At 40.9% G+C, this 27,593-nt stretch overlaps 1 long non-coding RNA gene across 4 annotated transcripts; it reads right to left on the bottom strand.

Annotated features, from left to right (window-relative positions):
* On the bottom strand, nt 1–27,593 carry LOC117819208. 4 transcript variants are annotated; one of them, XR_004632485.1, is made up of 4 exons: nt 27,419–27,593; nt 26,939–27,005; nt 3,400–3,513; nt 1–889 (listed from the first exon to the last, which is right to left on the bottom strand). It is a non-coding gene; the product is annotated as an uncharacterized LOC117819208 (long non-coding RNA). The 4 variants fall into 4 exon arrangements; XR_004632484.1 differs by lacking the exons at nt 1–889; nt 3,400–3,513 and adding exons at nt 26,032–26,491; nt 26,629–26,694 and having other exon boundaries at nt 26,787–27,005; XR_004632482.1 differs by lacking the exons at nt 1–889; nt 3,400–3,513 and adding exons at nt 26,032–26,491; nt 26,629–26,727.

Raw genomic sequence — 27,593 nt, 5'->3', positions numbered from 1 at the left:
TGAAAAATTTCATTTTATTCTGCGCTAACAGGAGAGCTCAGTTCTGATACACACACAAGAGTACTTGTAAATACCTGACGCTGCATTGTGGGCAGCATCTGAGGCCTTTTCTACTACTAGTACCATAATATGAACACATCTGACTGACACATCTTTATTTTTATGGTCTAACTTAAAAGAAGAGTGCCAAAGGTTGTCATGAAAGGCCAAGATTAACTTAAATGAAGTCTCAATTTAGTTTATCTACAACTTAAAGAGGCATTTTTTATTTGTGTTCATTGTCTTCAAAAGAGAATTATTTTCTTTTTGCTTTGTTTCTGGAGGTTTTCCATCAAATCCAATGTAGCAAAAGTCCTTACCAGAATCTTAACAAACCTCCTCAAACTCATGATGAATGCTGTGCACTCTTGAGGATGAGGGTCTGAATAAGAATGGGAGGAAGGAGAGGAAAAATCGTGATATATGTCTGCGCTGATGAAGGCTGGGGTAAAAGCAAAGAGATAAGGAAGGCTTACAAAGCAGAGAAACCTAATTGTGGCGCAAAGAGAGGGTTGCAGGATTGAGCCGCTCTGTGAGATGGTTAATTTATAAGAGCGGTGGCGGAGGTAACGTGACAGGCCGAGTAATGGTTAGGAATAGTTTGAAAGATTCCTTTGTCTCTCAGGTCAGGCATCCATTCACATCACTCAATTCCCTCTTCTGTCTTCTTTTTCCTCTTTCTTGTGTATTTGTGAGTCTCTCTTCCTTAGTGGACGCTCTTCTGCTCCCATCACCAGCAGAAGTAATCAATCTTAATCACAGTAATGATATTTGCCTTGGCTTGGCCCTGAAAAAGCTTCTCTGGCCTGGGTCGAGTTGTGTTTCCACTGAAGCGTAAGGGGTCTTTCACCTTGTAAAAGAGAGACAGCATGTTGATTTTTAGAAAATGAAACTCTTTATGCTTTTGTCCTATTTTATCCTTTTATTTTGTTTTTACTCTGCATTTTTATTCATGGTAAATCTAACAACAAATCCTCTGTCTCCTCATGAGCTCAGTCACCCTGTTTCTCTCTCTCTTTGCCTTGCTCGTCCTCTCTCACCCTCCCTCTTCCTCCATCTCTATCTATCTGTACCTCATTGCCAATGCAGGGAGCATAGCTGCAGCCATAGACCTCTGCGTGGAAACACCCAGCAGACAAGAAAAATGACGGCCGGCGCAATCTCATTTTCTGAGGGGCTGCAAGTCAGGCAGGAAATGGCTATTATTCCATCGACACTGTCGGTATTAAGTTATTTCCTTCTCTAAATACGAGAATGTTCATGAATATCTATTGAGTTCCAGGTGCGAGCGCTGGAGGTTTTGTCGCCACACACTCGGATGATTGCGGCCCTATATTCTGCCCGCTGCACCCTCACTTCTGAGATTGAAGTGAAAGACAATGGTAGTGGAAATTGGCTAATAAATCCAGAGGAGGCAAAGGGCTGTTTGAGCAATACTGCCAGCTCATGCATGCTTTTTAAGAATAATAAAACCTCCTGCGCTCCTCAACCCTGTGCTCTTCTGAAAGGAGGTGACCAGACCAAATGGGAAAAATTACTGCACGAGGCCAAAGCGTTTCCTCTGGAATGCTGTGTTTTTGTCGATACAAACACAATTTTGCAGTGTGGTTAGAGGGATGCCCCACTATCTCGACATGTACACAGCATAGAGGGGTGTATCAAGAATTTTTGACTTGAGTGGCCCAACTGGGGCACTGAATTACACACAGATGTCATCAAGTAAGTAAATATACACGGTTATTTATGAACAGCATTATTTTACCATTTCTAACTCTTTTACCACACCTACTTTAATCACAGTAATTGAGGCGTCATGCATTTATTGCAGTCATGCTTTTGTTATTTCAAATAAAAAAACAACAGATCAGAAACAAAAAACTCTTCTGTAGAGAGTACCAAAACAGAAAACTTCTCACTCACAGTCTGTTGCAACAAAGTCAAAAATGCAGATTCAGACTTAAAGGCCCACCTCTGACCTGGCTGATAGTCATAGTTTATGTGATTGCAGCTGGAGTGTGATTTTAGTTTTGGGGGCAGTACTTTCCTCTAGATACCCCGCAAAAAGCACCTGTATGTCATAACAACCCTAGACTGTGTAGAAAAGTAGACAACTTGAAAGCCCTCCAAAAGTTGATGCAAAATCTTGTTAGCACTGTTTTCTGATTGGCTGAAAGGAAGTGTCATTTCATGATTGACAGCTCTGTTGACAAATGTGTCTCCTCCACAACTGTGTGCGTTGAATTAGTGAAGCGCAGGGGTAGAATTGTAACGAACACTAACTGAACTTTCAGTAAAGCATGGTTTATAATTTTGCGCTGACCCTATGCAGTGGTGACCGAAGCGGTCATGAGCGCTACATACTTATGCATTGATGTGTCTGCGTAGCTGATTTTTCTGCTTGCATTTTCAAAGCAATTCCAAGTGTGTTATGTGAAGTTAGAGCTGATACATGTTGTCGTTGATCATACAGCAATGATTACAAGGAAGTATAGAGACAACAGAGGTGATGAACGGTACAGCCGATGTATGGCCAATACACAGTGTTCCGGAAGTTTTGTAAATCAATGAAATACAATGCAGTACAGTGAACCAATCAGGGCTTGGGGCTCACGTTGTTATGATGTGTCGTTACATTTGGGAGGAGTGGCACATGTAGGCTTCTGAGTTGGAAAAGGGCTACACGGACCTACAACGTAGGCTGCGGCATCAGTTTGACATAGAAGTATAAACCAGGCTGAACACTGAGAATCCGCTTCAAACTGACACCATGCCCTGTTACACTGTAGAGGGATCTTTGCTATTACATGGTTAATAAAGGTGTGGTTTGAGTAGCAGAGGAGGCGCGAAACCGCAACTCCACCAGCTGTTCACGGTTAAGATTCTGGCTCAAAATAACAACATCAGTATGTGTTGGTGTTTTTGCTTCACTTTTGTACAACAAGAGGAGAAGGAGATGCATCATCTATCTTCATATAAAATGATTAGAACTAGATCATACATTTCTAGATAATGCATAAGTATGCCAGGAAGTTCCGAGAGAGAAGAAGCTCATGACAGATCTCAGGACCATTTGCAATTATTCTAAATGTGCGTCTCCTTTCTGCTGTTGGCTGTGTGCTTTGTTTATCATGAATCAGAGCCATATAGCTGCCAGTCATAAGCTGAGTGAGGAGGTGAAAGCCGGAGGAGGATGCCAGGAAAGAAGGGCAGGAGAGCAAAAAAGGCGAAGAAAGCTGTAGGATGATGACCCGCAGCCAATCTAGCATTTGAGTGACCAGTTACCTCCCACTGCACAGCGACACAGAAGGCAGCCGTCAGAACAAAAAAAAGAGAGAGAGAGAGCTATGGAGCTCTGCTTACATGTGTCCGGTCCGAGGCAGTCCATCGTGCAGAGGAGACGGGGGCAGAATTGATTGAAGGTGGTGGACCATAAATGAAGGTATTGATTCCAGGGTCAGAGTCGCAGGATGAGGTCTTGAAATAAATTGAAATAAACATATCAATACATCAAGTATATTACACCCCGAGCACACACATACACTTTCACAGATATATTATGAGCCTTGTTTAGCCTAATAGATGCTTGATTAATGCACATGCAATGACTTTTATGGATGAAATAAGCAAACTAGGCCATCATTTCTCATCATGATTGTTTTATGCATTGAGGAATATTACATGCTACTGATTTAGGTGGATTAGAGATTATTGCCTTTAAGAAGGAGATGATTTGGCAATGCTTCCAATTATCCAGCATGCACTTTTTACATAGTCCTATTGTTCTCTACTTTAAAGAGATGAAAAGGAACTACATGAGATTTTAAAGAGAGCATAGCAAGTTAAATTAAATCTTTCCTTTTCCATGATGTGCTTTGTGCAAAAAAATGTGGCTTTAAACACAAATTTTAGAACAAAAAGAATCTAATAGAAAGCAATTGAGTGATACAGCTCACTTTTTTGAAATTTGAAAAATCCACCTCATCTGCATAATAAAAGAATAAAGAGAGCACTATAAAGTGAGCACTCAGGAAAGGTTAAAGCACTTCCAATTTATGGGTCAGAGTCAGACGCTTTAGCTGGAAGAGGAGGAGAAATTACTTGGCTGGGAAACCAACAGAATCTCAGTGTAAAGACATGGCAGCCAATTAAGAGAAAGGTCAGACCATAAAAGAGGAAGCAGCACAGGAAAAGCTCTGCACACACGGCAACGGCATCGCCTCCTTTCTCAACACTCTTCCACTCCACAATCTCGCTGCTGCTCGCAGAAAGCCCTTATGTGTTTTATAACGACAATTTGTTTTATGAACCACGATTGGTAGATGATTATTCAGATGAATAAAAGTTTATGTCCAGCTGTTGGGGAATTGGCAGCCAGGCCCTGTTCAAACATTGCTGTATATTGAATTAAAATGAAACTTTGTGAGGAGGAATTAAATCAACATGTTGAAAACAAAAGGCCTGTTAATCCTGGGGATGATCTAAGCGGCCAAACCAAACCAATATGGCAGCCAATTCTCAGAGTAATCAATAATCAGCTACAAAGATCAAAGAAATTGGTAAAGCATATTTGCTCATCTGAATCAACGTAATACGGTTAAATCTGTCAAATAAAATATAGACAATCTTTCTTTTGTTTGAATAAAAGTTTAATGGCAAAAAAAGACCTCCTGCTTTGAAGCCCCTAACTAGAGACAGTTTCTGCTTCGTGACCTCAGTGTAAAACAAAACAACTGGAACAGCATGAAAAAGAAAGAAAAGTTAACCACAACATATGCAATGTGATGCCCTTTTTCTGGTGACATCTGTGCTGGACTTCACTACAAACTTCACTGCCTGGGGTTGATTTCAACATCAAATTGACTTGTTTACAGATACTATCTTGTTTCGTTTCATTACAACCTTTTATGTAATATGTATAAGACAGTGGGGTTTCCATCATTTCCAATGTTGTAGAGATTGCAGACACATTGAAACAACCGATGAACAAACACAAATAATCAATCACAAATAAATGAAATCAATCAAAACAGCTACAATTTGAAACACAGAAATCAAAGTTTTCAACTCTGTAAGTGAGGAAAGAGATATTATCTTACGGATTTACCAAGTTAAGTGCAAACTCAATGGAGTTTTAGAACTATCCAACTTGTAAGTAAAGGCTTTAAACAATATGAATATCGCTGTCTTTTTTGCACCTCTGTTCGAGAAAATCAAGCATCTTATAGAGGACGCAGATAACAGAGTGTTAAACAGATTCCAGCCGCTACATCATGCTAATCACAAAGTTAGCATTAGTTAACATTTCTCTGTTTCTATATAAAACAAATACCTATTGTGTGACATCTATATTTGGCAAAGAACATTTGGAAAAATAATGTTTAGCCCTTTATTCTATCAGAAGTGATATGATGTTTCACCCACACAACTATGCTAGCAAGCAGGTGCTTGAAATAGTGGGCAATATTAGAATGTATTAAGAGTTTCAGGCCCCCTGTTAAATTTAAGGAGCCTATCCATTTGACTCTTTGCTCTTCTTTAGTGTCCACGACCTCTTGAGAAAAATGTCTAACTCTGTAGGTGTTAAGTGCATTTTTTTATTTAACAGCTAAAAGCTAACTGTGTCTGTCTATCATTTGATACAGGCAAAGAGATCAACAGCAAGTTTTAGTAACTTGTTCTACCAAAACCAGTTGATTAGAGCAGTGTACTTAAACAAGGACCATGACAAAACGTGCTTAAGAATGCTAGTAAATTACATTAAAAAAGCAGATGGTTGTTGTCAATTGGCTTCCAACCACCTATCACAGACTTTGTTCACATACAGGTAGACTTTATCCATTTTTATTATTTCTAGATAAACATGTTCTGGCTGCTTTGATAAACTTTGTGATTCCAGCAACTGTTTCAAAATGGAAAAGGAGGTACATTTTCCTGCAAGCTAAAATGAAAAACTACCTGACAAATGACCAGTTTTTCTCAAGCCGTTTCTCCATCGTGCACTGCAGCCACCGAAAGCCAGTACATCCTAACGATGACTGAGAAGTGATGTCTTTCATTCAGAGCTAATGAACACGTCGGGAATTAAACGGTTGTTGTAATTATTGCAACTGCAGTAGTTAATCTGTCTCGCTACTGTCCAAGCCACCAGAAAACAGTTATCTAACCTGTGTGTTAAACACACACTCACACATTCACACACGCTGGTGGCTTTTAAGAAACTCCCCCATTGGAAAGTGAGATCATTGTGTCAGTGAAAAGGTCTCATTTCGAACAGCTTCTGGTTCCTCCTTTCGCTCCCTTGGACACAGCCTTTGCCTTCAACTTAGGAGCAGTCAACCATGGCCTCCGTTCCCTGCCTCATTTGCCAAATACAGTTTCTGTTTTGTCCGAGTGGTGGCAGGTGGGGGTGGAGGAGTTGTCAGGTCCAGATATTCTTAGATAGCAAGAAGTGTAAGGGAGGAATACTATCACACAGAGCATATGTGCACAAAAGGATGGGAGTCCTAGATTACATTTGCCAAGGTAATGAGATAGAACAAAAGCCGTCTAACATCAAGCTGTTCAAATTTATTCCTCATGTACTTAACACTGCTTTTTCTCCCAGAGGCAGAGACTGACACTGATTATATCTTTGCTCCGTTAGAAACCTGGATGAAATGAGATTTTTGGGAGGATCCTCTCAAAACTCCAACATTAAAAAAGACTTTAAAGTATCTTTAAAAAACAAATTATAGCATTTTTAAAGCAGATATTTGGCAAGGGATTTAAAAGGCTTTATAGACCTCATATTAACATTTTTCCTAGGTGATCGGATCATAAGTGTACAGCTCAAAGTCTGACTTTTAGATCCTGGCATTAAAATTTGTAAAATACAGTGTTCCTTACCAATCAAATTAAGTTGGGATTTTTCCTGTATTTTCAACCACAATGCACCTTTTTCTTCACACTACCTCTGCACATACCATGAATGACACCAGAAATCAAAAGATATTTAAACATTTTAATGAGTGGCCTTGAAGAAATACCAATATAGATAATATGACAGGAAGAGGTTTTTAAATCTTCAAGATGGTAAGCGTTCTTTCAATATGGCCAAGGACATGCTTGTACAAGTGTGGACCAATACATCACAAGCCACCTTTTAATGTAGTCCTCACACCGCAATGTGTCCTTAATGAATTTACACACCAAACTGTCAAAAAAGATGGATAGCACAACAGCTCCCAAAAGTGAAGCTAAAACAACTCCTAGCAACTGCAGAATGTTTTTCTTAAACACATTTTCTTTCATTATAGCACATTCTTATCCAGCTGAATTATAACAGAGGGTTCATTTTTTTGTGAAATTTAGTTCTAATTAGTTATTTGACGACATAAAAAGGGAGTGCAAAGTTATGATTGACAGTTCTCTATTTAGCAGAGAGGATGATGGGTGGGAGGAGAAGTAATAGACACAAACACTACAGTCATTAAACTGTTTACTATATACATGTGGGAGTCTGCTTCAAACTAACACAAGAGCCTTTTTCAATCTGAGGGATTTTCACAATTTCATGGGTAAGCTAAATGTGTGTTTAAGGGAGCACAGAGGTGCAGCTCTGATTATATGACACTAGCAGCTGAGTCTTGCTCCGAACTACGTCACCAGCACAAGGCGACAACAATATACATTTTTCTCTTTTCTACACTTAGAAAGGACCATCTTTGAGTACAGTCACTGGTTTAGACTCAGGTCTGTGCTCTCTCAAACCACATATTTATACAAGCAGTGTTGAGCCAGTTCACACTAAAAATGAACTAGTTTGTGTTCATAGTTCATTCTTTTACATTTTTAACTAAGTTCATGGTCCAAAAGATTAACTAGTTCACATTCTTTGTTTTTTTTTACCTGCATCTAAAGTATTTTTAGTAGAGCTGCCTTTGCTCCAATCCCTAGCCTTCAATCATTGACACTTCCTACACTAAATGAATTACTGTATTCTACCATAGATTCATAGACAGATTTTATTGAAAGACAAAAAAATATCAATTAAACATTGGTAAAATCTGCAGTTTTTACACTTCGAATGATACATATCCCTATAATTTGTTGGCTGAATCTTTGGCAAAAATCTGTTTCATAAAAAACAACGTAGGTAGCAGGTTTTCACATCCCCTAAAATAAAAGGGCTAAGATTAAAGAAACACTGAACAAACAAACTCAAAAAGTGAATTATTCTCCATTCTTCAACTTCTGCTTGCCGTAAAACCCAGTGCTCAAAAAATCTTGTAAACTCAGGGTGTACTATGGGTGAACTATGCTCTTGTTCCCACTCATGAGTTGCAAAGTGAGCTGCTCAATGTACTGTTTACCAAAATATAAGTGCATTCATTGAACACATTCATTTAAGTATGTTCATGCACAATACTGAATCCCAGATGTAAGTAGCCTCACATTTTGTTACAATATGGGCTAGGGGCGCTGCAGTGCGTGTGTGACCCAGCAGTCCTCCTGTCCTGGTACTTCACCCTTATTTATTGTTTTTATTGTTCTTGATTTACTTCTTTTAACGTCTGCGTGTGAGTGAACTTGCCAGTGACCCAGCGATGTGGTTTGTAAGAACTTTTATTCACTTGATCGCAACTTTAAGCGTGGCAACGCTGCTACTAAACTTCTCCAGCTGTCATGGCGTGGGGGAACACGGCGAGTTGGGGAGAGTTGCTCTCAGCCATGACTTCCTTATATCTCTACGGACATCGATCGCCAGTGATATACCAGCGGACATCCCAGCTGAGCTCCTGAGACTGAACACGAAAGGCAGAAATAGGAGACGGAAAAGAGGGAGAAGAGGAGGGCTCCGCAGGAGACTGACACATCTCAGGCTTGACAACCGCCGCAGACTGCCTCCCCTTCCAACTATCCTGCTGTCAAATGTCCAGTCTCTCAGACACAAGACGGACGAGCTGGAGGCATGGGTTAAGTGGAAAACCGGCATTAAAGACACTTGTCTCCTCGCCTTCACCGAAACATGGCTGGGCAAGTCGGATCGGGACGAGGACCTGAACATAAGTGGGTTTGGAAGCCCAATTCGTTTGGACCGAGACCCACCGATAACCGGGAAGACTCGCGGAGGAGGAGAGTGTCTCTACATTAACAAAAGGTACTGTAATACCGTTGTGGTCAGAGAACGTATATGCACTCCGGACATTGAACTACTGGCAGTGTCTCTCCGGATCCATTACAGTTTGCCTATCAAGCAGGTAAGGGTGTGGAAGACGCTAAGCTGTTCATTTTAGACACAGTGTACAAGCATCTTGAACAACCCAAATCCCACGCAAGACTTTTATTTGCTGATTTTAGCTCTGCTTTTAACAAGATGCAACCGCATACTTTAATTGAAAGGCTAGCCTCTCATTTTATGCTACCCGATCAAATTTTAGTGATGATCTTAAACTTTTTAACAGACAGTCTGCAGCAGGTCATTGTGAATGGACGCAAGTCCTCTGTTACATCTTCAAACACAGGCTCCCCCCAGGGCTGTGTCCTTTCTCCCCTGCTTTTTATTCTTTACACTGACAGCTGCAGGTCCTCCCATGAAAACAGCCATCTTGTTAAATTTTCAGATGACACAGTCTTACTGTCTCTTCTTCAGGGCCACCAACCAAACCACGGCTGTGCCCTCCCTGAATTTGTGCAATGGTGTGATGATAGTTTCCTTGATCTTAACGTATTAAAAACAAAGGAAATTATCATAGATTTTAGAAAAAACAGTGTCGACCCCATAACCAGCACGATCCACGGTGGAAAGGTACAAATAGTGAAATCATATAAGTATTTGGGTACCGTGTTCGATGCTAACTTGAAATTCAGCGAAAATACTGACAGCATTGCCAAACGAGCAAACCAGAGGATCTACCTGCTAAGAAAACTCAACTCTTTCGGTGTCAGCAAAAATATTTTATGTTCCTTCTATCAGAGTTTCATTGAAAGTCTCCTAACATACTCCTTCATATGTTGGTTCGGCTGTCTCTCTGTGAAAGACAAGAAATGTCTGAATGATATCATCAGGCTGTGCTCCAGAGTCATGGGAGTCCAGTTTAAGGACCTCTGCTTCCTTTGGACAGTGCGTGTGGTCCAGAAAGCAAACAGAATTTTGAGCCAACCGGGACACATTCTTGGCAGTGAATTCAAAATCATGCCCTCAGGTCGGCGGTATTATGTTCCGGTTAAAAAAACAAACCGCTATGCTAATTCTTTTATTCCTTCTGCCATAAGGATGCTAAATGCACAAAAGGCAGAATAAACCGGGAACTACCGAACATCCCGCTCTGCTGTATGGTCACTGGTTGTGGTAGTTGCTGATGTCACGACTTGTTATTTATTTATTTCCTTGTTTCCTTTACTGTGTATTTCGTACCATGGACAAGTTGACTGTAAAACTGAATTGCCCTTCGGGGGCTAATAAAGTATTCTGAATCTGAATCTGAATCTGAATCTGAATATGTTCCTACATTGTGATTCATAATTTTATTCAATCCATAAAACTCTGCCCTGAATATTTTTTTGTTCATTTAACACCAAAGTTCATGTGACATTTGTAACTAGTGTCAGTGACTCCTTGCCCTGCTCTTGCTTTCCAGCTCCTTCTGAGCAGCTGGTCGGGCACCCGGGCATGGGACCGGGGCATGAGGAATGACATGTGTAATGGGAAGTGGCGTGACAATTAGGGTGCTTATGTGCTACCGGAGGTGGGCTGGGTGGTGAAGGGCAGCCAGGATCTCTGCTGGACTAAAAACTGGTCTGAAAGGTGCCAAAAAAACAACAAAATGTAGGACATAACTCCTTTTGTTTAACAGGACTCAGGGAAAGGCCGGCATGTTTCGAGAGTTAAGAGTGGCAAGAGTAGAAACTAGCACATTTAAAGCTATGAAAATATAGAGGTACATTTCATCAAGATAAAAATGTCTGTTTATGTTTTTTTAAACCTGAAATAGGTTCCATGCAATTAGTTTCCAGGAAAGAATCTTGACATCAGGGTCTAAACACGATTCCCATCATCATCGCACTGAGGTCTGTTGCCAATTACCCTGACAGAGCTTTGGCCAAAGAGAACAAGGGAATATTGAATTATGAGAACAATGATGAAATAAGAGGGTATCATCAGCATAAAAAAGCTTGAAATAGCTGAGACTAAAAAAATCTTAGCATATATTTTTCTTTCCTCAGAGGTATGACATATAGTAGTGACTCTTTGACCTCAGCAAACCACTTTCCTTTCTCCTCTGCAACCGTGATCCCGGGTAGTGACAGAACCCTGACACCCTGTCACCTCTCTGCTCGCTCTCAGAGGAGCTCCTTCGTTGTGTGTTCCTCATCTCTGTGACTCCACAGCTGATGGGAGGATATCTTGCACCGTCCTGTCTGCTTCTGTCTATGCAAGTTTTCACATCCCTTACTTTATTATCGGGAGTAGTTGTTGTTTTACCATCTCTTCCAATTAATTGTTAATTATTCACCTATGCCTCACGCATACTCCTGCACAATACAAACTATATCAGGCACATAAATGCCCATGAGAATCAAGATAATTAATATTCAGCTTTTTTCTGAAGGTACAAAGTCTCTATAAGATGAAAGATGAAATGCTATTAATTATTTATATAAGCACATACACCAAGAAAAAGAAAAACAATGCCTGGGTGTACACACATGGACAAATAAAAAATGATAACCAAAGGCTGTTCTGCATGTGTGTATGCACATTACTGTGTGCGGTTACTGCATGTACACAGTGAACTACATCCATATCCCTCAATTAAAATGTATAATTCAAATACATGCATATTCAATGTAGGATACAAACATGAAAGCCCAGTTTCATTGAATATGACTTTAAACTGTTGAGAATATAGGGTTAAAATTTCAGAATTAGGAGGGAGATGGTTGATAGATACTCTAATTACCTGGCTTTCTTACTAACCACCCAGCTGTGTTAAATACTTGATTCTGATCGGTCAAAACCCCTGATTGAAGCATATCCACAGAACACAATTCAGGCACAGTTTACCTCTGCTTGTTGACACTGAGGCTAAAATGTTAGTTTCCATTAGCATGCTATATCAGTAGTCCATGTAACATAAATGAGATATTTTGGATCCTGTCCTGCTGTCTAGAAAACAACAGGAGCGCTGGCGAGTGCATATCTAAGTTACTGACCGCTACTAAGAAACTTAAACCATGTGAGGTAGTGACAATAGCAAGTGATGAAAGTTTTGAAATTTGTCTCGTTTAAGGGTGAGTCAACTGCAAAGTTCTGAGAAGATAGAGAATTAATTGAGCACAATAGTCTCACCCTGTCGGGATTCTAATTTACATAACTACCCATTTGACATGCATTACCCCTTATATAAATACTAAGCTGATCAACATGGTTTTTAATGCTTCACATATGGACTTTTTAAATAGTCTTTAGGAGCAAATATTCAAACAATGTAAAGTGCTCATGGCTTCTTACAATAGTTCACCTTTAACCATGTATACAACAGTTTTGAGTTCATTCATCTATTCACTTACAACATAACACAAAAAAAAACGCTGAACATTTAAGGAAGTGTTTTGGGTTTCACATTGGTGCGGTTACTGGTTTAAACCCATCTGGGGCCTCTCTGTGTGGAGTTTGCATGTTGCATCTAGTGCCTGTGCAAGTTCCCTCCAGGTACTCTGGCTTCCTCCCACAGTCCAAAGGCATGCTTGTTGGGTTAATTGGTCTCTCTAAATTGCCTGTAAATGTGAGTGTGTTAGGCTTGTAACAGGCTGGCAACCTGTCGAAGGTGTACTTCTCTTGCCCAATGGCAGCTGGGATCGGCTCCAGGTATAGATAATGGAATGGCATTTTATCCAAGGAAGTACAATTTTCAGTCTGAGGAAATTCTGTTTGGCAAGCCTAGCTTCTATTACTTGTAGTTTGGGATGCTTATTTGTAGTGACATATTAAATATTAAATTCAGCGAAATCTAACACATCAAAGTTTGTTTGTGATATGTCTATGTAAGGCTAACACTTTAAAAATGAAAATGATATGTGTGAAAATTCAGCCTCCCATCTTTTGCCAGACCTCTGTTGCCTCTTCATCTCTACTGAAGCTCAGAGCTGGTAGCAACAAATCATAACATAAAAACCGCAAGCGGATATGTGCAGGCCTTCGTACAAGCACCGTCTGATGTATGCGACCGCCTGATGTGCACCACCGCCTAATGTAAGCCACCGCCTGATGTGCTGCAGGTGTTGCTGTACTGCCTAGGCTGAAACTGTGAGCATACTCGTGCAGTTATCAGCATAGTGTACATTGCAGTACTGCCTTTCACCAATAGGTGCTGCTGTGACTTTAATTATTTTCTGAAGGGTTGTTCATCACAGATCATTATAGAAATAGTTGTGATCACAAGCATGTTAAAAACATGTTCTGAGAGTAAATACTCATTGTGTCCATTAAGTGGCGCTATTCATATTGGCATAATGTTTATGTAGATGAGTTCAGGCTGGGTCCATGATGAAACATGTCAAATTTGGAGTAGATTGGGTATTGTATGTAAATGTCAGTACAATGTATTTCCTATGGGTGGCGCTATGGCTGTAGTAGATAAATGAGTCCGTAGGTGTGTTGAGGGATGGACCCTGATCATGTGTATGTAACTTCAAACAGATTGATCACTGTATGAAGGAGCTATAAGTACTTCCTGTTTCATGGCGAAACCTCAAAGTTTGAGGGGTAGCCACACCCACATCCATTGACTTAGGAAGATTCCTTTGACAAATGTTCATCTCCAATGTGACAACATTCTGAGCAAAGCAGGAGTTGATCGGATAAAAACTGCAGGACGTGATTTTCTGCTGCCAGTAGGGGGTGCTATATGATATTGGCAAATATTTGCCTATGGAAGCTTTCAGGCTGGGGCACTTATCATGCATGACCGGCCTGGGCCTGATCCATTATTGCATATGAGAGTTATTAATGTTTAGAGGTTGGCAAAATGTCCTCCAAATGTAGCGAGGTGCCAAGCCCACACCAATTGACTTAGAGAAATTATATCTGCTAACTTTTAATCATCAATATGTCTACTTCAAAATGTGCGTGGTTGTGAGTTGATTGGAGCAAAATTGTAGGAGTGATCTACATAAATACATACCCTTGCGAATCGGGTGAAAAACTGAAAAATCCAAAATGGAGGATTTTTTGTAGGTCTTGGCATGATGCCTATCCAAAAAAAATGTCATGCATGTGTGTTGAACCGTATTCTTGGGCTGGCACTTTGAAATTTTCATCTTCAAGGGGGCGCTATTTAGCCATTTTGGGGATTTTTTGGACGGGACCACCAAAATATCTTATTTTTCACCAGGCCTGATGCATGTGCAACGTTGAGGACTATTGGGCCGCGTTAAGGCAAGCAAATTGTGGATACAAAATATGGAATAATAATAATAATAATAATAGTTATAATCCCTCGGGTTTCAAAAGGGCCTTCGCCAACCTTGTCGGTGCTCGGGCCCTAAGTACTAGCTATAACTAGAATTGCACAACAGAATCACAGAACTAACCTTATGGAATACAAAAAAAATTGTTGTTCTGCTGAATCAATTTTAATCCTGTTTTACTTCTTCTTTTATATAGTTCCAACTGTCTGGTTTGTGGAAATTTTGTCTATAAGTCAAAATAAGTTGATGAATTTCTGTCATGAGCATGGTGAACTAAGTGACAGCAGTTAAAGGTTAACTGTCCTTTAGTTCACTGTACAGAGGTTTAACCTTTGATAGGACTGTACAGTATGGGGGCCATGCTGTTCTTTACACAGCAGAGCAGAATGGGAGGCTGCGATACAGAGGCCTCACTCTGGGGGTCTCAGGTTTTGGCAGCAGAATGTGTTTACATTGTAATTAGGATTTAATTGTTCTAATTAGAATCCCCAAACCCTGATTACTCAAAGCCTGGGAACCCGCTGAGCCAAACAACCTGACTGTGCTGCAGTCATCAACCCAGACACCCTGTGTAATGATTGGTCCAAAATCATGGCGTAATATTCACATCACTCTCTGAAAAGCATTGATGACTATGGAGGGAATGCTTAAACTGCCCAGGGAGCACTAAGAAAAATGGATTTCCTGGAAGTACTTTTCTAGCCTAAGGGGAGTATATGTGAGCGTGAAATTATATGCAAGGGCCAGAATACAGCCCATGTTAGAAACTGAACCCTGCAGGAATCCTCTATTGATTTCTATCGAGTAGATTTCATTAGATCAATTTTCATTCCATCACATCACATTTTCCTTTTCCTCCCTCCATCATTTGTCCCCTTTGTTTCCCTTTGTCTGATTTTCTTTCTCTGCCTTCTCCAAAATCAATGTCATGGGCATCTGGGGGGAACTGAGGGGGGCAACAAGTGGAACATAAACACACCTGTCTCCCTCTCTCTCTCTACCTGCCCTCGTGGGGCCGCTGGGCAGAAGGCCCCATCAGCAGGTCCATCTGAGCCTCGTAACCAGCACTGCCAAGCCGCGCTCCCAGTAGAGCTCACTGGGCTGACACTCCAAACAGTGTGTGTGGGGATGTTTGGGAGACTGGCTGGTTGGTCGGGCCGGCTGGCTGCTGCCATGCTGGAGGGAAGCACGGAGCATGTCAAACCACAGCCAGGCTCTCCTGGGGGCCCACACGGCTGGAGGGGCCTAACGCTCTCAGGCTGAATCGATCCACAGCCAAAGTCATGAGAGGCCACCACACATCAATGAGAGCAGGGAGGGAGCGTGGCAGTGTGTGCTCAGTGACTTTAAACTGGGATTTTGACATATTGTACTTTGATGTCAGGCATCTACTTTGTATTTTTTTTTCCTCACGTTTTGTTTTCTATTTTTTTTCTTAAGGGCTAATAAAGGTTGAAACAGATTCTATACATAGTCAAAAAACACAAAGTTTGGGACCTACAACAATGTGATGAAGAGAATCATTTTAAGGACAAAACCATAAGGTGGATGCTAGAAATGTCTTTGTTTCAATATTTTTTAGGAAGGCATCAGAACTAGTAAATAATAACTCAAGTTCTGGCAGGTTCACAATTAACCAGCCAAACTATATTTTCTACTTCTATCACACTACATCTTTGCAAGAACTTTCATACTTTTTACTTCACTATATTTCTCTGACAGCCTATGCTCCTCATAGAAGCATATCAAATAAAATGTAGCATAAGAGCTTTAAAAATGTGATGTTTAAAGTAGCCAACTTAGCTATTTTTTTTTTTTTTTTTTTGGGTGGGGTGGGGGGGGGACTGTAAAATCTCTAAATTACTAAAAGAAAAACACAGCGACAGCCTCTCAGTGTGTGATCTGTGCTTAGCTCTCATCATTTAATGAACCAAGTCCTCTCACTAATGAGGCTAGCAAAGGACTCAAGGGTCAAGTTCTCTCTGTCTCACACACACACGCACACACACACGCACACGCATACACTTTGCCTCCTCTCCACAGTCTCATTTTTGAAGCTCTGTGTTAAAAAGGCACAGCAGTGAAATTTAGAGGCTCTCGGTTAATGAGTGGGACAGGTCAGAGCCTCTTCATTAAATTAAAGTTCATTAACCTTCAGCCATCTGCCATTTAAGCATTATAAAGGCTGTGTTTGTCTGATGTATATAATGATAAATAAGAAATTAGCCAAGTCATGGTTAAAGCTGAACATTTCAAATGAATGCCTTTACCAGAAATGATCTCTCACAACTTCTCAGTTTCATACAGTTCTGAATAATGGAACGAACGCTTCATGGGTTTTCTAAGCTGTTCATATAAATATATGATGGTGTGAGAATCGATACGGATTCAGACAGCCAATCAGTGTTGGAGGGATTCTGTCTTGACAGGAGAATCACTTTGTAATTTTCAAGAAGATTATAAGGCAAATAAATTCTGCTGTTATTCCACAGTGAGAGGCAGACATTGTGGTGATGCTTCTTGTATCTGTGCATCTGAAGGCATCCTTCTCAGAGAGGCACAAACAATCACAAGAAAATAATGCTGACATACCGCACACGCACACACACGCTAACACACACAATCAGATTCTCCATCTCTGCAGGTGCTGTCATGGGCCCACTCTTCAGCCTCCCATCTTTTCCCAGCTCTCCTCTCCTTCCTTTGTTCCCAGACTGCACACCGACATGTCCAGGTCTCGCCTCTGGGGAGCTTCTCCTGGCAGGAGGCTTGTTTTCAAAAGCTTTGCTCTTTTTTTTTCTCCTCTTCCTCTTCTTCTCCTTTCTCCTTCCTGGGCTTTTTTCGTCTACACCGGTACTGGCTAATTACCGGCACATTCTCCTCCTGCCAACAGCGTACTGCTGCTGTCTAGCGCCTACCCGCCTCCCAACCCTCCCCTCCTCTGTTTCTCTCTTCCTCATCACTAGGAGAGAGCAGGGGGGGAGGAGATGGAGGGGAGGGTGGGGGTACAGATGTGTATTAATGAAGCAGTGAAGGGCAGGGGGTGACTCATAGAGAAGAAAAGAGAGAGGGAGGGAGAGAGGAGCAAGAGGCTATTTGCATGCAGAGACAACGAGCTTCACCACTTCTACTCTGCCTCTCTCTCCCTCTCCCCCATCATCCTGCATTCTCTCACTTTCTTGCTGTCTCTCCGCCTCTCTCTCTACCCCCTCTACCTCCTTGCCTCTCTCCTTTGCTCTCCGGCTTGCTGCCATTGCTGATTTGAATAATTCAGCACAAGCCGGTATTCTCCAGGGCCCCATTGTCTGTGCGTGGCAGGAGAATGAGAAGGAGAGAGATACAGAAAGAAGAGAAAGAGAGAGCAGAAGAGAGGGAGAGACAGAGAAAGAGAGTGGGTGCAGGGCAGTGTGTGTGTGTGTGTATTAACGTGTAGGGGGGAGGTGGGAGGTCCATCCTGCCTGCTTTCACCTAGCTGTGGCGTAAATCAGCACTAATGAGGTAGAGGAGGGATACCTAGGTCTCGTAACGGACTACCAAAGCTGTTACCATGCTAGAGTGCTAATTCACACACGCGCGCACACACAGGTAGAAACACAATTAGCAGTCCACATGCATACAACACCTCCATAACCTTCTCTGCTCGGCTGTGTTTCGGTTATTGACTTGTTGCTAACCCACACTCCCCTATGTGCTCAGCCCAGCGCACGTTCAATGTCATCCTGCAGGAGGAGGAATATTGGCAAAGAGAGAAATGGTCCCAACAAACTCAAGAAAAACAATCAGTGTAGAAGATCAATAGCAGCATTGTTAAGGTCAAATGTTTGGATGTGGTCAGTAAAATGTTTTGATGTATTTGCATTATACACAAGAAATGAATCATACAAACAAATACTGAGAAAACTCAAGATGGCATGCATGGTGGCTGACTTTTTGCTAACATGAAAAGACAACATTTACAGCTTTTACTCTTCTTCTCTGTTGAAGTATTTGAAAATTAAAGTGGAAAAAGTGCAACTTGTATACACAGAGTCGCCCTGTAATCTGGAGAGCTGTCAAGGATGTGCTTGAGAAATTTGTCTCTTGTCTCTTGAGAGATTCTGATGTAATGTTTTTGTCGTGAGGTTCTGACCAAGAGTTGGAAGTACATATTGAAGAAACCACAAGAGCCTCCTCAGAAATAGATCATCAGTTCAGATTGAACCCTGAAAGACTGGAGGCCAAACCCAGAACTGCTGACACCACAAAATCACAACAGATGCTCCCTCATTCTGTCTCTTTGACTTTTGCACTCTTTGAACAGCCTCCTTAACAGGTTTTCCTCTTGATCCTGTCACTATTATGTCATCCCCCACTCCTTTTCCATACTTTTCCTGTCTCTCTTTAGCATCCTAAATAAAGACAAAAAAGCCCCCCCCCCACACACACACTTAAAATTAATTAATTCATAATTTAAAAAGGATGTAGGAAAGTGTCTGTTTCAAACCAACACAAGAATCTGCTACGCTGCCGACTGATGGATTTTGTTGTTTTCTCTGTAAGTTAAATGTGTCCTTTTGATAACAAACATAGATGTCAACACCACAGCCTCATGAAGCAGACTCTGGCTCCAAACGTGCACTATGTCACTTCACTCACAGGGGTTATTTTAGCTTCATTTTTGTTTGGTGGGAGGAGATGGAGTCGTATCGTCCATCTTTATATACAGCTATTGATCCATACACTGAGTCACATAAGGGAGGGGGACTTAAAAATGTCCCACCCACCCATGGGAACTTCCTCAAGACGACAGGCCCAAAGACTGGACTCAGATCAGCTGGATGTGACAAAGCTCCAGAGACTCTACTGCAGCTCCTCCACACCCTGCTGGTGATTTGTTCCCATAAGAAAATATGTCAGTAATAGCTGCACCTTCATGAATATGGACCAATGTGGAAGCTTTGTACTGTCTGCACAGTGACTTCAGTCAAGTACCTCTCTCTTAGGAGATGACATACTAGCCCGTCAGATGTAGGGTTTTTTTGTTTCTGGAAAAAAAAGAGAAGCATATAATGTCTAGACATCAAAGGAATGACGCAAATGTTGTGAAAGGGCTTTCTTTTGTAAGTCTTGTGAACTGGCTGTCAGGCGAGCATAAAATATGCATTTTAAAAGCATTTGGGTAGATTCAAGTGTAGATTCAAAACTAAGTATTGCATATTATTTCTATCAGTGTGTCTTTGGTTCTATATTTGGCTTCTGTGGGTGAAGAACTCAATAAAAAACAATGTGGGAGGCATGAACGCCAGTTTTTTATATAGAGGATCTGATTCCCTGGGTGCATTTTACAACTGTAATAATGTAATCTGGGGAACATTTATTGGGTTATTTATCTGAAATAACAAGCTAACAACGTGTTAGATAGGCTCAATTAAGCAGCGAAATGTCGCTGCCTTCCCCTCATTTTCTTTCTTTTCTCAATTTCTGCTCCTTTACTTCTCTCCACCCCCATCTATTTAGGAAATCTAAACCATGAGGTGTTTTTCAGCTTCAGGAAAAAAAAAAAGGAAAAGACTTAACCTCACATCATCAAGCTTCACATGATAAATTAACCCACATGAGTTTAATGGTCAAATAATCAGCTTCAGGAATTCACTCAATGAATCAAACTATCCTCAGGATAATTTTCTTCCTCAATGAGAATAAAGAGCTGAGGAACTTTTCACTGTTTGCACTCTCTCTTAACTCTGTCTGTGGCCCCCCATCACTCGCTCTGCCAACAGCACTGACTGGAGGAGGGTGGAAGTCCTCCAGGCAAAAACTGAATTTGAGAGAAAGATGGAGTGAAGTAAAGAAGTGGAGGAAAGGCCAGCATGGGGGGTGAGCGGCTTGGTTAATAGATAAATCAAAATGATGACACAACTTGGTTGGCAATCACAGTTAAGCTGTTGTCTGTTTTTTAGTTGTGTGGTCAGAATTAAGAATTCAGTCATCGTTTTTCCAAAAGGGATTGTACAGATAAAAAAATGAGAGACAAGAGGGAAGAAAAAGAGAAAGAAAGATATTTGACATCTGTTATGCAGCTGGGAGGATTTCTTAGGGACGCCAGGAGAAAAAGGAATTAAACATATGAGGGAGGAGCTCAGAGGAGGCTGAGAGAGAAGAGAAACATGGGATCCAAAATGGCTGGACTGGATTAAAATGGCAGGATTGAAAGGAACACCTTTTAATTTTACATCATCATATTAGGCTTGTGGTTGTATATCCACATCAAACAGGACTCTCTCACAGGATTCCCATCAATAATTAACGTCTGATGTCAGCAAGTAGTTCTTAACTACATTACAGGCCCATATAAATGTCTCTTCTTTTAGTGTACTAGTAAATTCAACCTCTTGTATGCTACTTACTGCCGGCCAGTAAATCCTTTAAAGCGCCAGATTTGAAAAAAATATTTCATAAATGTGTTATCTATTTACTTTCTGAAGCGGACTGTACTTAATCCCCTCTAAATAAACAGACAGGAGCTGCATTCACACATGCACATAACTCCTTAAACAACCCAAAATCTTCAGAGTTAGCTGCATGTGTGAATGCAAACCTTCCAAATTTGTATCTCAAGTTTACCCTGAGTGTTTTCCTGCCAGCCTCCTTGTAAAATGTCAGAAGTCCAAGAAGTCAGAACGGGCTGATGTGGGAAAAAATATTTAGGAAAATGACCCATGAGCTAGTAGGTTTGGGTGATGACATTTCTATCACATGACCGGTGTGACACATAACAGGATGAATAAAAACATCCAAGACTGAAGGGTACTCTTTTATGTCCTCTCAAAAAGGGTCTGCCCATCTGTCTTATTAAACATATCATTGATATGAATACAACACCTGTCATCACAGCATTACTTAGTGTGCCCTTGTGTTGTAAATGTTACATGGTGACTTTGCCGTAAGATTTTTATATCAAGTCCTGCCTCCCAAAAATCATCTCTCCCACACCCACTACCCTCCTGGTCCATCAGGGTAGATTTCAGAGCCTCTGAAAAAAAGTCGAGTGCGCACATGTAAAAGAGGCTGAGAAAAACTTCCTGACATAATAATAATTTCTATGTTCAGCAACAGACAATATTATTCAATAGGCTGCACGGGCCACTAAAAAATTATGATCCTTTAAAAATCTATCCCTGCACTTACCAATTATCGCACATTAGCACTTTATGGATCCTTTAATGCTCTGTGAGGACATTTTATCTTCTTAATTTGAAGGTTTTTTCTGTATTTCTTATTTTTTAATTGAAGGACTAAACTGAGGGCCTGATTCCACCGAGAGCTGCATGTTGAATTGGTCTGTATAATTTACAGCATAGGGTTCATGTGACACCAATCTGTAGTCACAGAAAACAAATTCAGAGTCCTCTGCTGCTTCCTGATTCCTGCTTCCAAACAGCTGGAAAGTGGCAGTGAAAATGGGCACACACACATATACATACACACACACACACACACACTGAGTGTGCGGTGGAGCTGGGCCGAGCTGCGTCACTCCTGCAGGCCCTGACAGTAATCAGCAGGAGAAGTGAATGCTGAGGAAGTGTCAACAGAAACAAACCCTGTGCTTGGTTTAGGCCAGATTGAACTGATAGCTCATTGCCAGTGACATAATTTAGATGAATGGTGGGTGCAATCCATCAGAGGAGTATCGCCACTCTGAGTGTGAGAGTGAGGAAGAGGAGGGGTGCGACCCTCTCTGTGCCTGGCTGCCAGTAGGGATCCCATTACCCTACACCTGTTAACAACACCAATCCCCTTGTATAAACAGTAAAAGTGATCCTTTTATCGAAGGGGGACACAGAGACAGACGGGGAGAGAATGTGGAGAATGTGCAAGGAAGGAGACGAGAGCAGAGATGAAGAGGACGAATAAAGAAATGTTTGCTTGTTTGGTTTCAGAGAGACTCGAACCCCTGGACATGATGGATGAACCTGGAGTCTGTAGAGACAAGTCATGGACAGATGGCTTTGAAACACTCTCCAATCACAACAGAGCAGGCTGCACACTGAACCAAGAGGGACATCTAGTGGTGGAGTCATGAGCTGCAGCCCAACTTTTTAAACTTCCTGCCAAAAGTGCTGGAGTTTAATGAAGAAAATTGTCTAAATGTCATGTTTAAACCTGGGAAATCTGAAATATTTTAAGAATTCCCCTGATTAACCATGCAATTGAAAAATGACCCACAAAAATATTAAATCAAATCCAAAGATAAGAGAATAAATCTGCCACCTTAATGATTTAAGTCAAAACAAACAACAAAATATGTCTTGTTAATCAATTCACGGTGAAAAATTCCAGGCAGGTTTCAAATTGTGTGTAACAACTACCATAACATGTTTTAATCAGGAATTTGGAGCTGCTGAACTTGAAGTGATAATTTATATGATGTGAACTGGCTGATTAAAACAGTATGGCTGCTGTTGTCAAGTGTTTATGATTCATAACAGAGCCAAATAAACTTCACTAGAGTGCTGCACAGTGGTCATCATTAGTACGTATTAGTCCAAAGTTTTTTTTATCCACAAAAGAAGAATGTGTAAGGAAGACAAATGATAAAGCTACATGTTTAAAAAACCAAGCAGAAAGAATTGCGTTAACACTTAACACGATGATTTCCGTGAAGGACTTATCCAGTGGGACACAAAGGCTTTTTTAGGGGGTGAGTAAGTGGTTGACGGTACATTATTATTCCTCTTTGAATGGCTCTCTCTGAAAAAGGAAAAGAACGACTATTGTGTACAAGCAATTGCGTCAAGCAGTAGGCTAATTGCCATTTTTCAACTGAACATAATAAGCCAACATTCAAAATGAGCCTCCTATAGCTTGAGAGAGGCGTAATCTTCATCACTGAACAATAAAATTAACAGTCAGAAAATCACAGAGCAGTGACCTGGCAGGGTTTGAGGTAACCATTACCTGTTTGAGAGCTTGAGGGAACTTCCTGCATGTTTTTTTCATTATTGTTCAGCTTTCACTGTCAGCTTGATTTATTTTACAGGAAGCTAATAAGACTGTTTTTATGGGAGGATGGATGTGTTTTAGATGGCTCTATTTTCTATCTTTTTACAACATTGTTACACTTTATAGTGAAGAATTGTGCTGGTTTACACCAAGCTTTTGGGACTAGGTGTGGATGAATTCCTTCCTTTGCTTTTAAAAAATGGCTGTGTGTGGATTTCAGGCTAATCCACTTTTGTTTTGGTTTTCAATAGATAGCATTTGAGTTGCACAAGTAGTGACTACATCTGGAGATAAATTGCTAGACAAATTGCCATCAACATGAGTTTGTATTTAATGCACTATCTATCCTTGGTTCAAACTGCTCTCAAATCTGACTGTAAAAGCAACATGTGGTTTTATAAAATTATATTAATATTGGACAAGAGCAGCAACCTGGCAAACTCTACTTAGGATAAGACTCTTGGCTTTTATAGACTAAAAGAGGGACAAGTCACAAAATCTTGGTGAACCTTGGATGCACTAATGGGCAGACTTTGACAGAGCCTGGCTAGTTTCTGTTTCCACTGCTTGTATCCTTTGTGGTAAGCTAAGCTAACCTGCTGCTGGTATAAACGACATTTAGCTCACAGATATAAGAATGGTATCAAACTTCCCACGAAACTCTTGGCAAAGTAATAGTATTTCAGAAAACATTGTGGCAAAGTATTACATAGGCCTACATGTACTAATAGCCAAAAAGGATACAGGCCAGACAAATAAAATCTATCTCAGTCTTTATAAAGCTGTCAGCAGTTGTGAATGCTCTGACTTGATGCATGTTTAATGAACTTTAGGATCAAATAAAAACCTGTGGGAACTATAACAGTGTTTTTAAACCTGTGTGGACTCATTCAGGAGCCTTTAGGTAGCTTATTTCATATTTCCAGTGTTAATGACAGTGCAGCTAATCCTCTCCACATCCAGCTCATCAGTCCACAGTTTCACTTAAATGAGTTTGTGCATATTGCAGCGTGCAGGAGCAGGAGTGGTGCAGCCAAGCCAACTGCGTTTATCCTCAGAAGAGTTTCTGTCTTCTCCTCATCCCCTCCCTCTCTCCCTCTCCCTCTCCCTCTCCTCTCACTCTCATATTGTGTCTCTAACGAGTCACGTCCATCCAGCAATTATTATGAAATTAAAGCTATTTTCCATGGCCGATGTTTGCCCCGGTAATAACCACACCGAGATAGGCTTCATTCATTTAGCGTTTTAGTTCAGCTCAATTCCTGTCGCATTAGCGGGAGGAGCAAAATCAGAGTGTCACTCAGATATTCTGCTTAATGGTTTGGCAATGGCCTGGCCTTTTTTTCTCCTTTTCCTCCCCGCGATCCTCCTAACCCTATCTCCCTGCCAATTACGCTGTTTAATCTATATGTAGATAATGGTGTCCAGGACCTCCCTGTTGAAATGTCAGGTGTGAAGAGGTTATTAGCTAACTTTTAATTACTGTCCATCATTCAGCAGCCAGCAGGACAGATTGGTCCTTGCCGACTGTCCACTTATCTGCTCAGAGAATGTTGGCTGCAGGCAGGAGAAAGAAAGACATTCAGGAAGCACCAGGTTTTCAGCTTAATATCACCATTTCCGCACTATTAACAGGATTCTGTGTTTAGAGGAAAGGCACGAAGGGGAGGAGGAAACAGTGTGAGTGAGAGGATCATGTGCCAGATGGTTTAATATAAGTAGATCATGTGTCAAATGGTATGATGGAGGATGAATTAACAGTTTAGGAGTAGTGTTCAGACGGAGGTGATGAAGTACAAATACTTTTAATGAACTACTTAAGTTTTCAGGTAAACTAGGATACCTAATTATATATGACAACTTTTCTTTTACTCCCAAAACTCTTACATATCACATTAATATTAAGTGATTTATGTGCAGAAGGCTCTGCTACCCATATACCACTAACTTTATATCACCTAAATACAAAAAAAAATCTGTTCTGTCAGACTTCTGAAAATGTTGCAGGTCCACAAACATGGCGACATGTAAGTTAGATGTTTTGTTGTTCTGAAGGACCTGCTGCCAGGTTAGAACAGAGATTGCCCTTTTCATACAGATTAGCTGGATTTCCCTCCTCTTCAAATGGTTTAAAAGTCTGCAAACCATTTTCATGAACTCCCCCTGCCCCTATGTTAAAGCCACTACTACATTTAAAGACCCGCAACCCCTGACCCAAATTCTGCTGCTCTGCACTTCCATTCCTGCTCTCTGATTCCTGTACTGAGGCCCAAAATAATAAGAGGCCCGGCCATGAGCCCTGAGGTCTGTCTGTATCTGCTGAGGAACTGATTGCATAGGTGAACTTTATGATACATGGAAAAAAAGAGAGCAGCCGAAACATCAGGACAATAGATTTTGCTTTAAAAAAAACAAACTTAAATTGTGACAATTTTACTATTTTGTGTAATGATTACATTTAACATCTTAACATTACATCTGTCTGCACAAAGGATTGTAAAATGCATGGTTTAAATGCATGTTTTGTGAATGCAATTTGGCAATGAGCTTGAACTATTTAAGGATGAAGTTTTTATTGGCACTTTTTTTGCAGGGAAAGATTACAATTGTTTGAGTCTATTTTAAGTATGTATGATGGTATGAACTGTTTAATCTTGTCTCTCATTTAACAACAGTGAAAAATGCGCAGGCTCTTTTCCTAAAATAGAAAACCTCAACTTTTTAGATTCTCATGTCTTCATTCAGGCAGAGACATACAAGCACACATACCTACAGGGAGACAACTCTAAATTAAGCCCTTGAACTGTATTTGAGCGGATTTACTATTTTAAACTCTGCAGGGCCAAGCACCGCTGATTACAGCGCCACAGAGAGAAATACTTCCCCCAGCTCACTTCTTCTCCTTCTCCCCTCGCCATCTTTTACAGCTTACAGACAAATTCCGTTGCAGGCAGCGCGCTGTTATTTCAGCAGACATCCTCCCTGTAATGGAGGCTCTGGTTACAGAGAGCTGCCTCTGGATCACACACATAAACAAAGACACACACATCAGACATTCCTCTTTGTGCTTGGGGAAAGACTCAAAAAGAAATAAAATCAGTAAAACCTCCAGAAATTCTGCAATGATGAGATAATTGTGGAACTATTTCTTACCCATCCACACCGTTTCTTCTCTAAAACTCTGTGAAGGCCTCAAATGCCCCTGCTGCATCCAAGTCCCTGCAAACCCGAGCATTGGTGTGTTTTCAAAGTCTGGCAAAAATAACCAGAGAACATCATTAAGCCGATTGATGTTTTTCTTCCTAACATACCTGCCTTTGAACTGCAGTTTGTGTGATATTTAAGACTTTAAGTGGAGCCTCAGTGTTCTGTGAGGGGTTTTGTGTGTGCTGAGACCCTGCTCTCTGGGCTCTGCGCTGAATTACAGCTGACCCATGAAGACCCTGGGCCCCGCTGCTCCTACCTTTGGAAACCCCCGTCATCTGGATCACATCGGGCTCAAGTGGGGGGCAAAGCAGAGCCCCTTCTGTCTGACACAAGAAGAGGAGGACGACAATGGAATAGAAATCCACTGAGGTTTCAGTGAAGGTAGCTGAGTTAGCCTATAAAACCTTTTTTTCCATTCATTTATTCTTAATTAATTGGTAACAGTTTTCATTAGCTGTGCACATTGGAGGTAGTTTTGGTGGATCTGATATCACTGAACACTGCTATGGTCAGCTCTGCAAGGGATCTCTGCAAATCAAGGATTGACCTTTGACCTTAGACTCTGGCTTCTACAATGTGCTTTAAAAAAAATAATTTAAAACAATGTGGCAAGAATACATTTTACATATGTAACTGATAAACAAATCATCTCCTTCATCTAGATTAAAACTGCAAAACTCAACATGTTTTCAGAAATTTCTGTAATACCATTGAAAATGGCTTATTTTTGACTTACCTTATAAAAGACGATACTCTAGAGGATTGTACTTTTTACAAGAGCATACAGCTTAAACACTGCTTTTACTCTCACTAATGCTGCATAAAACAGTTGGAAACACTTACAACAAACAAAACAACTCACAAAATCCCTAACTGAGAAGCTGCAACAGAACCACCCCAAAAGTCTCTGC

Source organism: Notolabrus celidotus, chromosome 9 (genome assembly GCF_009762535.1).
Source record: "Notolabrus celidotus isolate fNotCel1 chromosome 9, fNotCel1.pri, whole genome shotgun sequence".
In the NCBI taxonomy this organism is placed as follows: domain Eukaryota; kingdom Metazoa; phylum Chordata; class Actinopteri; order Labriformes; family Labridae; genus Notolabrus; species Notolabrus celidotus.
The sequence above is the reverse complement of the archived record's forward strand: the minus strand, read 5'-3'. Positions and strand labels throughout refer to the sequence as shown.